General features: G+C 43.0%; 1 long non-coding RNA gene across 1 annotated transcript; it reads left to right on the plus strand.

The window, feature by feature from the left end:
* Nucleotides 1-910: 910 nt before the first annotated feature.
* On the plus strand, nucleotides 911-10,461 carry LOC144608860 (uncharacterized). The gene is made up of 3 exons (XR_013549246.1): nucleotides 911-1,494; nucleotides 6,182-6,275; nucleotides 10,281-10,461. It is a non-coding gene; the product is annotated as an uncharacterized LOC144608860 (long non-coding RNA).
* The last annotated feature ends 3,653 nt before the right edge of the window (nucleotides 10,462-14,114 follow it).

Genomic DNA, 14,114 nt, shown 5'->3' on the forward strand with positions numbered 1-14,114 from the left:
GTTGGAAAGGGATGCACAGAGTTCCCTGACTTTTGTCACAAGTTTGGAAGAAATGATGGTGAATGCCGAACTGTAGTCTATGAACAAGCCTGACATGTGTTTTTATTGTCCAAGTGGACAAGTGCAGAGTCTTAAGGGTCCCGATCCACAACAATGTCTGTTTCCCTTTGTGGAGACTGCCTGACGAACTGAGTTCTTCAGCACAGTGTTTTTAATTGTTATATTTTCAAAGTAAAATCACCCACTCAGGACAGAAAGGAGAATAAATTTCTAAAAGCAAAATGGTATGAATCTTCGGAATTAATTGGTGGGGAATTGAGAACTTTGGGTGCAAGATAATGGGTCTGTGTGAAAATATTGGTTACAAATCTCACGGAGTGGCAGAGCAGGTCAAGTTTATCTGGGTTTTTTTTTAATGGTCTTACCTTTCTACACACGTCGGGACCTAAACACGTCTGCATGGCCCTATACCGCCAGCAGACAATGCTGGTTGGACCAAGCCCGAGGGGGATGAAAGCTTCAAAACAAAGAATTCCTGATAACTTCGTATCGAATCCCTGATAACTTCTCCTCCCGTTCAGGGACTGTGTTCGTACTTTTTCCAGTGGCTCCTGGTGAGGGGTGGAGGGAAGCGGACGGCGCCGGCGCCAGCGCCAGGCCAGGGCGCGCCAAGGGATGGGGATCGGGCGCGGTCGGGGAAGTACCACGTGCGCGGTCGGGGAAGTACCACGTGCGCACCCGCCGTCCGAACGCACGCGCGCGCGCGGTCCCAACGGACATTAACGGCTAACGGACGTTAGCGGACTGGTTTCATTAAACAGGCCCTTCGGCCCACCGAGTCCGCGCCGACCAGCGATTTCCCCCTCCCACATTAACAATTTACAATCTTACCAAAGCCCAATTAGCCTACAAACCTGTACGTCTTTGGAGTGTGGGAGGAAACCGAAGATCTGGGAGAAAACCCACGCCATACAGGTCACGGGGAGAACGGACAAACTCCGCACAGACAGCACCCGCAGTCAGGATCGAACCCGGGTCTCTGCTCTGGCGCTGTGCGGCAACAACTCTACCGCTGCGCCACCTTCCCGTCCTATTAACGGTTAACGGACGGACATTAACGGAGGACTCGTCCCCGCAGTCCTCGTCCTTCACGAACCGAGTGAAACAGCGCAGCCGATGCTCGGTAGGTCAAAGCGCAGCTGCGGCAGGACAGCGCTCCCTCCTTCAGCCCAAAGACTACGTGTGCCAGCCAGCGAGGAGGATGGTGTGGGTCTGGAGCGGCCTCTGGGACAGCGCTCCCTCCTTCAGCCCAAAGACTACGTGTGCCAGCCAGCGAGGAGGATGGTGTGGGTCTGAAGCGGCCTCTGGGACAGCGCTACTAGGGCCACGACAAATGGCTTTCGTTCAGATCCGTCCTTCAGAAGGGCCTGCTTCCCTTCCTCATTTGTGTTCAGGGATTGTGGTGATGTTAAAAGTTTGCAAGTGCTGCAGCCAGTAAGTGTTTTAATTTATTTAGCACGCCCTCCCCCATCACTCTGCCCAATGTCTCCTCCACATCACCTCACCCAAGCGGCGAGCAATCGACACAGAAATATAGGAACACTTCCAGTCTTATCACAATTCGGAATCTTTTGTTTTTTCTGGCAAAAAAAACATGTAGTTCACGTCACTTTCCTGGTCCATAAGTACCTCGGGAAAAGTTCCAAATACCAGAATTTGAAATTCAAGGGAACTTGAGAGCCAGAGGATTTTGTTAAGACTCCTGGAGTGGGAACTGTAGGCACTAACATACTTACTCAAGTTTTACTAGCTGGGTCAGATAACCTGGGTTTACGCTAGGACCTTTAGGTGTGACAGTAAGACCATTATCAGCAAAAAGTCGATCTGGAAATGTAAACCAGGTTGTGCTGTGGAGCCCCATATATATCTGTCTGTAAAGCAAGCTGACAGTTTAATATGCAGCTACACAGAGGGAGTTTAAAGGAGTCTTTGCAGATTCAGCCAATAAAAGGAACAAGCCTTAACTTCCAATAAATTACTTCATCTTGCTTATTTAGAGTTTAAAATTTAACTATTTACTACATTGCAACAATCAGTATGGTTGAAATGTTAATCGGCCTCATTTCCATCTCAGAGGTCATTGTGTTTTTGAACACTGTATAGGGGCTGAAACACATAATCTTAGCTGGAGCTGAGCAAGTAGTGCTCTCACTCTGGATTTGAATTGTTTTCCAAACATTTCTATGGACACAATTTCCTTCAGATCAACCTTAAAATTGTACTCTTGTTATTTTAAGGTTGATGTAAAAATCCTGTAATTTTACCCCTTCCCCAAAAAATATTAACCCACAACTTTACTTAGAATAGGAACAGACCCTTTGGTAACTTTGACCAGTAAAAGCTGGAGGATAATTGCCAGTGATTTGATTGGTTGCGTAAATGCTGAAATCAGGAAATCCTGATTATCCAAATGAACCCCACAAATAACATAAAACAAAATGCTACAAAAACAGGTAGCATCTGTGGAGAGGGGGTGAAAAACAGAGTTAATTTTCAGTTCATCAGCAACAGAAAAATGTAAAAATCAAACATTTTAATTTGTAGAAAGGTGCGGGAGGGTGTATGAAAGAAGAAAGCAAATGTTGATGATGGGATGAAAACTAAATGATACATGTCATGGTGGTGCCTACTGAGAGAGACCAAGCAATTAAGAAACTTACAATACTCTCAACTCTGCCTTAAAAATATCCTGACAGTTTTCACTGCTCTTTGAATAAAAGAGTTTCAATTCCTCATTACACGAGAGAAAATATTGTTTCAACATTGTCTAAATGGGAACCCTAATTTCTAATCAGTGACCCCTAGTTCTAAATTTTCCCACAAGAAATATTCTCTCCACATTCACCCTGCCAAGACACGTCAGATCTCCTATGTTCCTGTCAAATGGGTCCAACAACAGGTTTCTCAGCAGAAACAAAATGCTTTACAACAAATCAAATTGCCTGTTGAAGGATAATGAAGTAGAAAATGAAGAAACAAAGTGATAAATCTGAATTTTGTTTTTAAATGTTTGTGTTCATGACAGACACCACCTAAAAGTTCAGGACGGCAAAATGAGCATATGGAGGAGGGAAATGTTGTTTCTATGAAATTTGTCATTATGAAGACCTATAGGTTTGCATTAAAGGACACAAAGGGACAGAAATATGTGATGACGCTGGGCATTGTGAACTGTGGTCTCGATCTCCCAGGTGACGGAGCCTACCCGGCAGGTGGGAGGCAGAATGGGTTTGTGGGAATGGTTGTCCTGGTCGGAACGGAACTGGCGGGAGAGGGAGTCGGGCGACATTCTTGGATCCAGGACGGCATGACAAGGTGAAGTTAAACCAGGTGAAAAACAGGAGTGCACCAGGCTTGACGGGGGTTGAGCCACTTTGCCGAACGCAGGTACTTCAGGTTCTTGTGGTCCGTCCGGACTTGGAATGGTTGCTCAGTGCCCTCCAGCCAATGCCTCCTCTCCTCCAACGCCAGCTTCACTGCCGGCAACTCTCTGTTGCCGATATCATAATTCCTCTCTGCCAGGGAGAGGCAGCGAGACAAGAAGGCACAGGGGTGCATCTTCTGGTCCTTGGAGGAACGTTGGGAAAGCACAGCCCCAACTCGAACATCAGAGGCGTCAACCTCCACCACTAACTGAGGTCAGGATGCTCCAGGATGGGGGCAGTTGTGAAGCGTTGCTTAAGGTTCTGGAATGGCTCCCTCAGCAGCAGGGGACCAGGTAAACTTGAAGGAGGTAGACATGAGAACAGTGACAGGAGCAACCAGGATCTTGAAATTGCGGATAAAGCGGTGGTAAACATTGGCAAAGCCCTGGAAGCGTTGTGGCTCCCTCCGACTGGTAGGTTCAGGCCAATCTACCACCGCTCTCACCTTTCCTGGCTCCATCTCGACATGGCCAGCAGAGAAGATGTATCGCAGGAAGGACACCGTGGGCTGGTGGAATTCGCTTCTCCGCCTTCATGAACAGCATAGCTGCTGCAAGGACAAGACGGACATGGCGGGTATGTTCCGATGCAGAGCTAGAGTAGACGAGGATGTCATCCAGGTAAATGAAAACAAACCGGTTCAGCGGCGGAGCACATCATTGACCAGAGCCCGGAAGACAGCCGGGGCGTTGATCAGGCCGAGGTATTTGTAATGCCCGCTGGGTGTGTTGAAGGCTGTCTTCCACTCATCTCCTTCCTTGATGCAAACTAAATGGTAGGCATTGCATAGATCCAGCTTGGTAAACATGGTGACATGTTGCAGGCAGTTGAAGACAGAGGAGATGGTGATGTCATTCAAGCCTCGATAGTCAATGCAAGGGCAAAGGTCGCCATCCTTAATCACAAAGAAAATTCCCGCCGCGGCGGGAGAGGAGGATGGACGAATTAAACCACCTGCCAGAGACTGAAAACTGGCGTTGGTCTCTGGAGCAGAAAGCGAGTACAGATGACCACGGGATGGAAAAGTACTGGATAATAAGTCAATGGTACAATCATAAGAAAGGTGAGGAGGTAAAGAGGTGGCTCAAAAACCAAAGAGCACTGGGATAGGAATGACCTGCAGGTAGAAGGATCGCCATTGTACCTTACCAGGGTGGGAAAAACTGGTTCCAGAATGGGCTGGATACAGCTGGAAGTGGACGGAGGCGGAGAGGCATTAGCGGAGACAGGAGGAATTGGCAGCGGTGCAAGGTTGACACTGGTTGTCAACTGCTCAACAGTATACGCAAGTCGGTCTATTCGACCAGTAAGTTGGTCTATTTGAACCCCAAGAATGGAGCCTTGGTTTGAAAAATCTTGTAAAGATAATCCAATATCTCCTCAGTCCTGGATCTGGGAGCATCCAAACTATGGTCGAGCTCACCAGGATTGCCTGCCGAGTCCTTACTGGGTGACTAATCTGTCAGAAGGCTCAGAAATGGAAAGGACTCAAATGCAGGCTCACCGAGAAGTACTGAAGAAAACCCAAAATCCAAACTCTAATGGAACCGAAAGAAATAGACCTGGAACTCCTCAGAACTGCTATCGAACCGACAGGATACAGAACTGATTAGTTCGCACCCAATTGGTGATGATCTCAGGTATTTATACCAAGTGAAAGATTAGGGGAGCAGATTAAATGCAGGTTTAACTCCAAATAGCTCAGTGGAAGAGTGTGGAAAGAGTCTCATGTGTCTGGAGGTGTGGCAAGTGTGACATAAAAGTGTGCAATGCATAACACCAAGATTCACAACAGATTATTAAGTTTTATTATTAAGGACATAGGAAACGTAGGCAGGCATGACCCACTTGGCTCCTTAAACTTGCTTTGCCATTCAGTGAGATCATGGCTGATCTTCCACCTCACAGCATTTCACATCTGATCCACATCTTCCTTAATTTCCTCACTGTCCATAAATTTATTGAACTCAGCTTTGAATAACTAAGCGCCCGTAGTCTTCTGGGGCAGCAAATTTCAAAGACTTGAGCCGCCAGAATGAAGAATGTTCTCCTCATCTCAGCCCCCAGTCCCTGTTATTCTGAGGAGCATGTGCTCTTATTTATTGCAGTCAATTCGTGGGAGACAGGCAGTATACACATACGCCTATTTCGTTTATCAATAAGGCATTTAAATCTCATTTACACTTTGGGCTCAGGGTAAAATGTAGGTAAGCATAGTTCCATTAAGAATGATAGATTTCTTACTCTGCAGCGGATTAGTGAATCAGATTGGTTAAATATGTAATCCAATAGTTATTGAGGTCATTGTGTCGAATAACTTTTTAAATTTGAGAATATGAACTGATCTTAAATTTCACAGCTGGTGTGGTAGGATTTGGAGACAAATCTCAAGATTACTGGCCTTCGATTAGTAGTGTAGTATTTAACTATGGCAACATCATCTCACTTAAATGGATAGCTATTTTTAAGTATTAGAAATCCAAAGTAAAAATATTGAAGATAATCCTGCCCCCGTAAATGCAGATTCAGATTAGTGTATTGTCATATTTACCAGTGTGCAATGAAATTCCTTATTATGCATTAAGCAAATGGAGTACACATGCTAATGGTAGATGCAACAATGATAAATATAACAAAGATAACTATAATCCTGGTTCATGGAATTATTCAGTTTAATTTTCTAATTGTATTATCAGGACCAAAAAACCATTGGAGGCACAGGTGGAGGAAGACCTGGGACAACTGGTGTATTGAGTGGCAGATACTAACTATAAACCAATTATTGGAAAGGTAGGTAGGACAGAAACACTTTGGCAGTCAATCTGCTGAAGTTGTGGTCATTTCCACCACACTTGTGGACCACACGTTGCAATTCATTGCACTCACTGCATAAATTCTTCCATGCATCCACCTGACCTCTTGCCCAGAAATTTATATCTGCATCAACTCCTCATAATGCCATCTGCCAATGCGAGCAGCTTTTCAATGCCTAACTCACTTAAACTTTAACTGGCTAACTGCTTTAAATAATTAAATTCTTCAGATTTTGAGAGAGACGATGTTTTGCTTATATAAAAAGATAGGTACAGGGTTACAGAGTTAGGCAGTAAGTGCAGATAGAGAAACGTGGTTAACATTTCAGATTAAAGACGTTTCATCAGACCATTTATCAGGATGTCAATTTGAAACAATAACTCTTTCCACACATGCTGCCTAACCATCAATGTAATTCCAGCATATTCTGGTTTTCAACCAGAGAGTTAATTGTAGCCCAGTTTTGTATCTGCAGTTGTCAGCCATCGCAAAAAAAATTGTTTTGATTTTATTACAAAGGTATATTATGTATATTTTATTTACTCACAGGATGGAAACATCACTGGCAGAGATTCCATTAATAATTTGCATAGGTCCTTTACCCATCAGAAGCATTAAAGTATTTTGCATGTATTGCATTACTTTGCAATTTAATAACTTCCTGTGAAAGAAACATAACAGGCAATATTTAAATGGCAAACTCCCAGTAGCAACAATCTGATAATGGCCAAATTACTGTTTAGGTGATGTTGATCGAGCAGGACACCAGAGAGAAATCTCCTTCAGAATAGTGCCCTGATATCTTCAACATGTCATTTTGATGTGACCTCCGTATAGAGTATAATCCAGAAGCCAATTTCTCTGACAGTACCTCTTAAATATTACAATGAAGTAGCAGTTGGATTTTTAAGCTAAAGCCTTGGAGTTAAAGTTGAACTTGCAACCTTGTACCTTCAAAATCCAACTGCAAGGACTCTTGGAATATCACTAGTGATTTTGGTTTCATGGTGGATTACTTGCATAAATTTGCATCTTCCATTCCTCCACCAGAGTTTGAATGGAAGGTCTGACCAGAAGCATGTGAAACCAAGAATATCACAAAATGTCAGAAGCTTCAGAACCTATTACTGATAGTCATTGCATTTCTATGGAGTCCATGAAAGCTATCTGTGGAGCAATACAATCAGTCCCTTTCCTCTGGTCAATACTTGTACCCCTGCTTATTTATTTCCCACAAGTGTTAAATCTTAATTCCTTTCAAAATCATTGATTATTGGAATTTCCACCACACTCGTGGACCATATGTTGCGATTCATTACACTTACTGCATAAATTCTTCCATGTATCCACCTGACCTCTTGCCCAGAAACTTACATCAACTCCTCATAATGCCATCAGCCAATGCGAGCAGCTTTTCCATGCCCAACTCACTTAAATTTACCATGATCTTGTGTACTTCTGTCAAACACCCCCCACAACCTCTTTCACTCCAAGAGCAGTTATCCCAGCTTCTTCAATCTAACCTCAATCCTGGAACAATTCTGGTAACACCCTCTCAAGGACCTTAACATTCTTCCTAAAGTATGGCAACCAGAACTAGATGCTTATCACACTGCTCCAGCAAACACTGCAATCTCAGGAATACAGTGCCAGTGGGAGTTCCCCATATGCACAGCAAGGATACTTTTCTCAATGTGTCACACCAAGAATAAGAACAGATCATGGTCTTTAGTGGGCTATTACTGATTGAATAGCCATAATTGGCACTGCCACCACTTTAAGAACTATAATACCAAAGTAACTTTTTTTTAATTTAATTTTTGGATTTGAGTATCACCAATAAAGAGAAGTGTAAGAAAATAACTGCAGATGCTGGTACAAATCGAAGGTATTTATTCACAAAATGCTGGGGTAACTCAGCAGGTCAGGCAGCATCTCAGGAGAGAAGGAATGGACTATCTATGTTTATTGTCCATTATTTTTATGTTTATTGTCCATTATTTGCCTTTAAGAAGATGGTGGTGAGCTTCACCATTGAACCACTGCAGTCCTTCTAATGAAGTTGCACCCATAATGTTATTGGGTACTGAGTTCCAGGATTTATAACCAACCCCGATAAAGGACCAGCAATATCTTTCCAAGTTAGGATAAAAATCTTGGAGGGGAATCTGCAATCACTCATTCAAATAGCTTTGATGTGGTAAAGCAGTTTATCACCATAATTACTTTTGTTCAGTGTGAATGACATAGATGACATCAGGTGGCTACAATCAATATTTTGAATACTTAACTGGAAATGATGCGGCCAGTTCTGAATGTGATAGATTCACTTTCAGAATGGATATAGGACATGGGTGAGCGAACAACAATATAAAAGTATTCAAATTTTCGTGAAAGCGTGTTGTATTGGGGAGAACATAAAGGGGGATTAGGAATATTCGGAACAAGCAAGTGTTATAAGTATTCACACGTGCTTCATTCACAAAGGTAAAATCGAATCTAGAGGAGTGAAGGAAATGACTGAAAATGTGATTGAAGGGGAGATCACAAGTAATGCTTTCATCAAAAGCAAAACACGACAGTTGCCTTAATCTGAAACAAAATGGTAATCAGGTCAGGAACCATCTGTGGAGAGGGAAAAAAAGTTAATATTTCAAATTGAGGACATCAGAACTGCAAAAAATGAGAGACAATCAGCTCTTAAGGGAAGATCTGTGATAGGGAGCAAGACTGGGGAATTTAAGAGGTGATAATAAAAGAGAGCTGATAATAAGATGTGAGAGTACAGAAAATTACTCCAGAGAAAGTATAGATTGGTGCAGTAAATTTTAATTGTCCAAAATCGTCAGAAAAAAAATGAATTCTATAAATCTGAAATAAAAATGCTGTTTATCTGAAACTGATGAACACAATTTGGCTGGAAGGCTGTGATGTGCCCAGTTGGAAAATACAGTGTTTTTCCTCTAGACTGAACTTCATTGAAAAGTGGGAATGGGATGAAGAATTAAGGTGAAAAGCAACTAAAAACACAGGATCTTACTTGTGGACTAAAGAGAAGTGTTCCACAAAGTGGTCATTCCAATTGTTCGATACAGACCACACCTAATTGACCGTCTCCGGTACGGGGTTGGCGTTGATGGCACTGCCCTGAGCTGGTTCATTTCCTACCTCAAAAATAGGAGTTTCTCCATCAATATAGGCAATTTTTCCTCTTCCCCAGCTAGCCTCCTGCGGGGTTCGACAAGGCTCCATCCTAGGCCCCATTCTCTTCTCTCTGTACATGTTCCCTCTCGGCCAAATCATTCAAAGGCACGGCATTTCTTTCCACTGCTATGCGGATGACACACAGCTTTATCTCCCTCTGAAACCCAACAACTGGTCAAATTTAATCAGCCTCATGCACTGCCTTGGGGACATAAAATGTTGGATGGCACAGAACTTCCTTCAATTAAACGAGAGCAAGTCTGAGATCCTATTCTCCCCCCCCCCCCCCCCCCCCCCCGACTCCATCAAAACAATAACAGGCAGCCTTGGAAGCCTATCCTCCCTAGTCAAACCGCATGTCAAAAACCTTGGCGTGATATTTGTCTCCGCATTAAAGTTTGACAAGCAAGTCAACTCTGTGGTAAAAGCCAATTTCTTTCAGCTTCGTACCATAGCTAAAATCAAACCATTCTTCCAATTTGACGACCTTGAAAAAATCATCCACGCATTTATTTCCTCCCATCTAGACTACTGCAACTCCCTATACACTGGGATCAGCCAATCATCCCTGTCCTGCCTGCAATTGGTCCAAAACGCCGCAGCGAGACTCCTGACGGGTACCCGTAAAAGGGACCACATCACTCTGGCCTCTCCCCACTGGCTCCTATTACGGTACAGAATCAACTTCCAAGCTCCTCCTATTCGCATACAAAGCCCTAAACGGGCTTGCCCCCCCCCCCATATCAAAAATCTTCTAACCCACCACTCTATCTCCAGGTCCTTCAGGTCGGCCGACTTGGGGCTACTGATTATCCCGCGGTCTCGGCTTAAGCTCAGGGGTGCAGCTTTTGCGGTTGCAGCACCAAGACTGTGGAACAACATCCTTCTCCCCATCAGAACAGCCCCCTCCATCGACTCCTTTAAGTCCAGGCTCAAAACCTATTTCTACTCCCTAGCGTTTGAGGCCCTCTGAGGGGGCACTGTAAACTATTTATGTATGTGTTGTTAGGTTTGTGTGCCATTGTATGTTCTTTTTTAGTACCTGCACTGATGTACAGCACTTTGGTCAACGTGGGTTGTTTTTAAATGTGCTATACAAATAAAATTGACTTGACTTGACTAAATTTCTGCTTCAGCTGGAAAGGGTGATTGGAGCATAATACACAGGGAATGGAGATTGTGGAAGACCAGGTGTTGCATCTTCTGCAATTGCATTGGAAGAGGAGAGAGAGACTAGTTGAACTACTGCCTCCTGAGGTACTACACCTTTCAGAATATAAAATGGAGAAGAAAAAGGGGGGTGTTGGAAATTACATTTGTTGAATATGAAGAGTTGTGGTGGAAATCAAATCCTATCTTTGGCCTTGGAGTGAGGTGAAAGGGTTAGCAGAACAATTTATCTTAGAACTATTCCCCACTTAACAAACATGGATAATAGCAGTTAAAGATAATAGCTCAGCTCCACCCATTCAAGCAATTAGGTATGGGAAGCAAACTTGAACTTGTCAATGATGCTCAGAACTGAAAGCAAGCAGAGACAAAGCAGGATAAAAGTATTTAAGGAGGAAGTTCTAACAAAAACCAAGACAAATAAATTTGGTGCTCAATGACTGATACTGGCATGACAGCATGAAATATATCTCAGGAACCAAAGGAAGAGTTTAAAGAAGTGGGGTAATGACTAAGAAATCCTATAACTGTTCTTTATAGTATCAAAATTATATTTATTGATATTTATCATGTAATGAGGACATTACATTAATGTTGAAGCTTGAGTCACTTTTTACTCTAATATTAGGATAAAAACAGCTGTTTGCCTCTGGAAGGCTAACATTCATTAGAACTTTCAGCAATATAAAAGCTAATATTACGATAGAATGTTATACATTTTCTCTTTTATATTTTTATTTGTTTTAGCATCCATAAATATTCATTATGCAGATCTTTTGTCAGTAATCAATAGTGTTTTGCCTTGATAGCAGATACAGATGGCAGATTGAAAGGTGGGTCCGTTGTTAGAAAATTGCCTAGTCATAACACCTCCTCTACTAACCCACCAGTCACAATCCATTTAATTTCCATATTTGTATCAACTTCAGATTTTCAATTATTTATCAGACAAGTGGGGACTGGGTGGTGCAGTGGTATTGGTGGCCTTTCATCGTTATACTCAAGTTTAAATCCATCACTACTCACAAGATTAAAGTCTGTTCTGCTTGTAGAAAAATAATTTCAGGCAGTTTCAACACAGCCCAACTCCTAGTAAGAAAACATTTGTCACTATTTCAGCATCACAGTTTTAATCCAGTAATGTACAAGGTGAAGATAATGAGAGATGGATTACAATGTTGGTCTGGTGCAGTGGCACATGCTTGTCTGAGATGATTGGGGAAGGGGAGGGGGGATTGGGGTAGGGTCAATACTCTGCATTTTCCACTACCAGAAACTTAAAAGTCTGTGTCTCTATACAGCAAGACCAGGACGCCATGCATTCACAGGTTGATAACTGACAAATAATATTTAGACTTTTTATATGTGAGAAAATTACCAGCTCAGAGTGTCCCAACACACCTGCACCTATTGTCTATTTCCTCTTCACATTCAATCACATTGCTGTTACACTCCACCACCAACCGCTGCCCCCATCCTATCCCAGCATCCTGGGGTGTTTATCGCTGAACAGAAAGCTACATAAATAATGTAACTACAACGTCAGATGTGAAGGTGGGCGTTCTGCAGCTACCGACTCTCCATTCTCCAAAGTCTGCCACCTACTAGGCACAAGTAAGAAGTGTGATTCAATGCTGTCCAGCTATCTAGATTAGTGCATTGTAACTTCCAAGAAGATTGGAGGCCAATAGTAGACAACGTCATGAATGATTAATATCACATGCACCACCTTAAACATCACTGCTTCTGGTAGCAACATAACAGGGCTACAGCTACCATGTGATATCACTCAGGATATTTTATTTGATGGTGCACCCCATATCCATCACCCTGAAAACTTCGAAAAACAGGGGAAGCAAGTGCATGGAATTACACTACCTCAAAGTTCTCCTTCACATCACACACAGTGAATTGGACATTTACCTCTTTTCTTCCCTTATTGCTGGGTCTAAATACTGGAACTCCTTACCCAAGAACACAGAGTATTTTCATCAGGTGATCTGCAGTGGTTCAAGGAAACGCACGATCAGTTTATCAAGTGCAATTCAAGATAGATAACAAACACAGCCCTTGTCTGCGATGCTCACATCCCTGAATAGAAAAGACCTGGAGGGCCTCCATGAAGGAAGACATGCAGCAAAGCTGAATGAACAAAGATTTGGCGGGCCGCCCGAGGCCACATGCGGCAGCAGGCCTGGCTGCTGCAGCCACCGGTGGAAAGCTCGGTTGTCACCGAGTTGGACCCCAAAGACCGGAGAGCCAAAGAGAAGGGAGTCGATGATGATGACAGACGTGAGGAGTGTGGTGGTAGAAGAGGGACTGGGATATTGCCTCCAGCGCCTTCAAGGTTGGCTGCACCCCGGGACACAGAGGCGGTTGGGCAAGGAGAGGGACGTTGGTTCGCGGGCTGAGCCTGTCAAGAGCAACAGATGAAGCCCTGCATCAGCCTGTGGCTTACCTGCATTGGGAGCTGCTCCAGTACATCGAGCACATGGACTGGACTTTGGAACTTTTGTAAATAGCGCCAAAGTATGGCAACTTGTGGATGTGTAATCTATGCCAAAAGAATTTCATTGTGCAGTGCACACTGGACAATAAAGAACCATTGATTCACTGATGTATCCATCCTAGATTGCGCCAAAAATTTAGTTATCTTATGTTGCCACAATGATAAAATTGCATATACTTGAAATCTGTGCTGGGTGGAACTCAGATACACTTTTGAGGGGTCAAGCCTGAAATTATAAATGCCTCGGATTATGTTTCAAAAGCAGTGTAAATTTTCCGATGGAAACAAAAGAGGAAGATTTTAATCCGAAGCATGTACAAATTCTGATATATATAGAAAGGAAAAGTTACATGAGTACATCTTGAGCTCCATGGCTTCCAGACATCCTAAAGGGATTTCAACCAATGAATTCATTTTGAAGTCTAATCACTAGTATAATGTAGGATACCCCAGATTGGGATTTGACCAAATAGTCTGCTGAATCTGGGTTATATGGGTAACCAAATAAAATCTGTACCTCAAAAAGGATGGATGACAGAGAGGGAGAGTAGCAACGATTTACTAGACTAGTGAAGGGGTGGTAAATTTCCCATATGGGAAACGATTGCGTAGTCTAGACATATATTCTTTGGAGTAAATAAGAATGAGAAATGAGCCCACAAGTCAACCGCGCCTTAATGCTCCCGAGACAACAACCCAGTGTAGCTAATCTCTCCTCATGACTATAATTCTCCACCTCTGCCAACATCCTTGTAAAGCTCTTTTTTATCCACTTGAGTTCTATTGCATCCTTCCTTTAATGTGGAGAACTGAACAGTACACAGTGCAGTATTCTCGCTAAAACTAATGAATGTTTTTAATGTAGTTCCAACATGAGCATGATCTTCAACCAGCATGACATTAAACTGAAAAGGATGTAGAAAGGATTCACA

Source organism: Rhinoraja longicauda, chromosome 33 (genome assembly GCF_053455715.1).
Source record: "Rhinoraja longicauda isolate Sanriku21f chromosome 33, sRhiLon1.1, whole genome shotgun sequence".
Taxonomy (NCBI): Eukaryota; Metazoa; Chordata; class Chondrichthyes; order Rajiformes; family Arhynchobatidae; genus Rhinoraja; species Rhinoraja longicauda.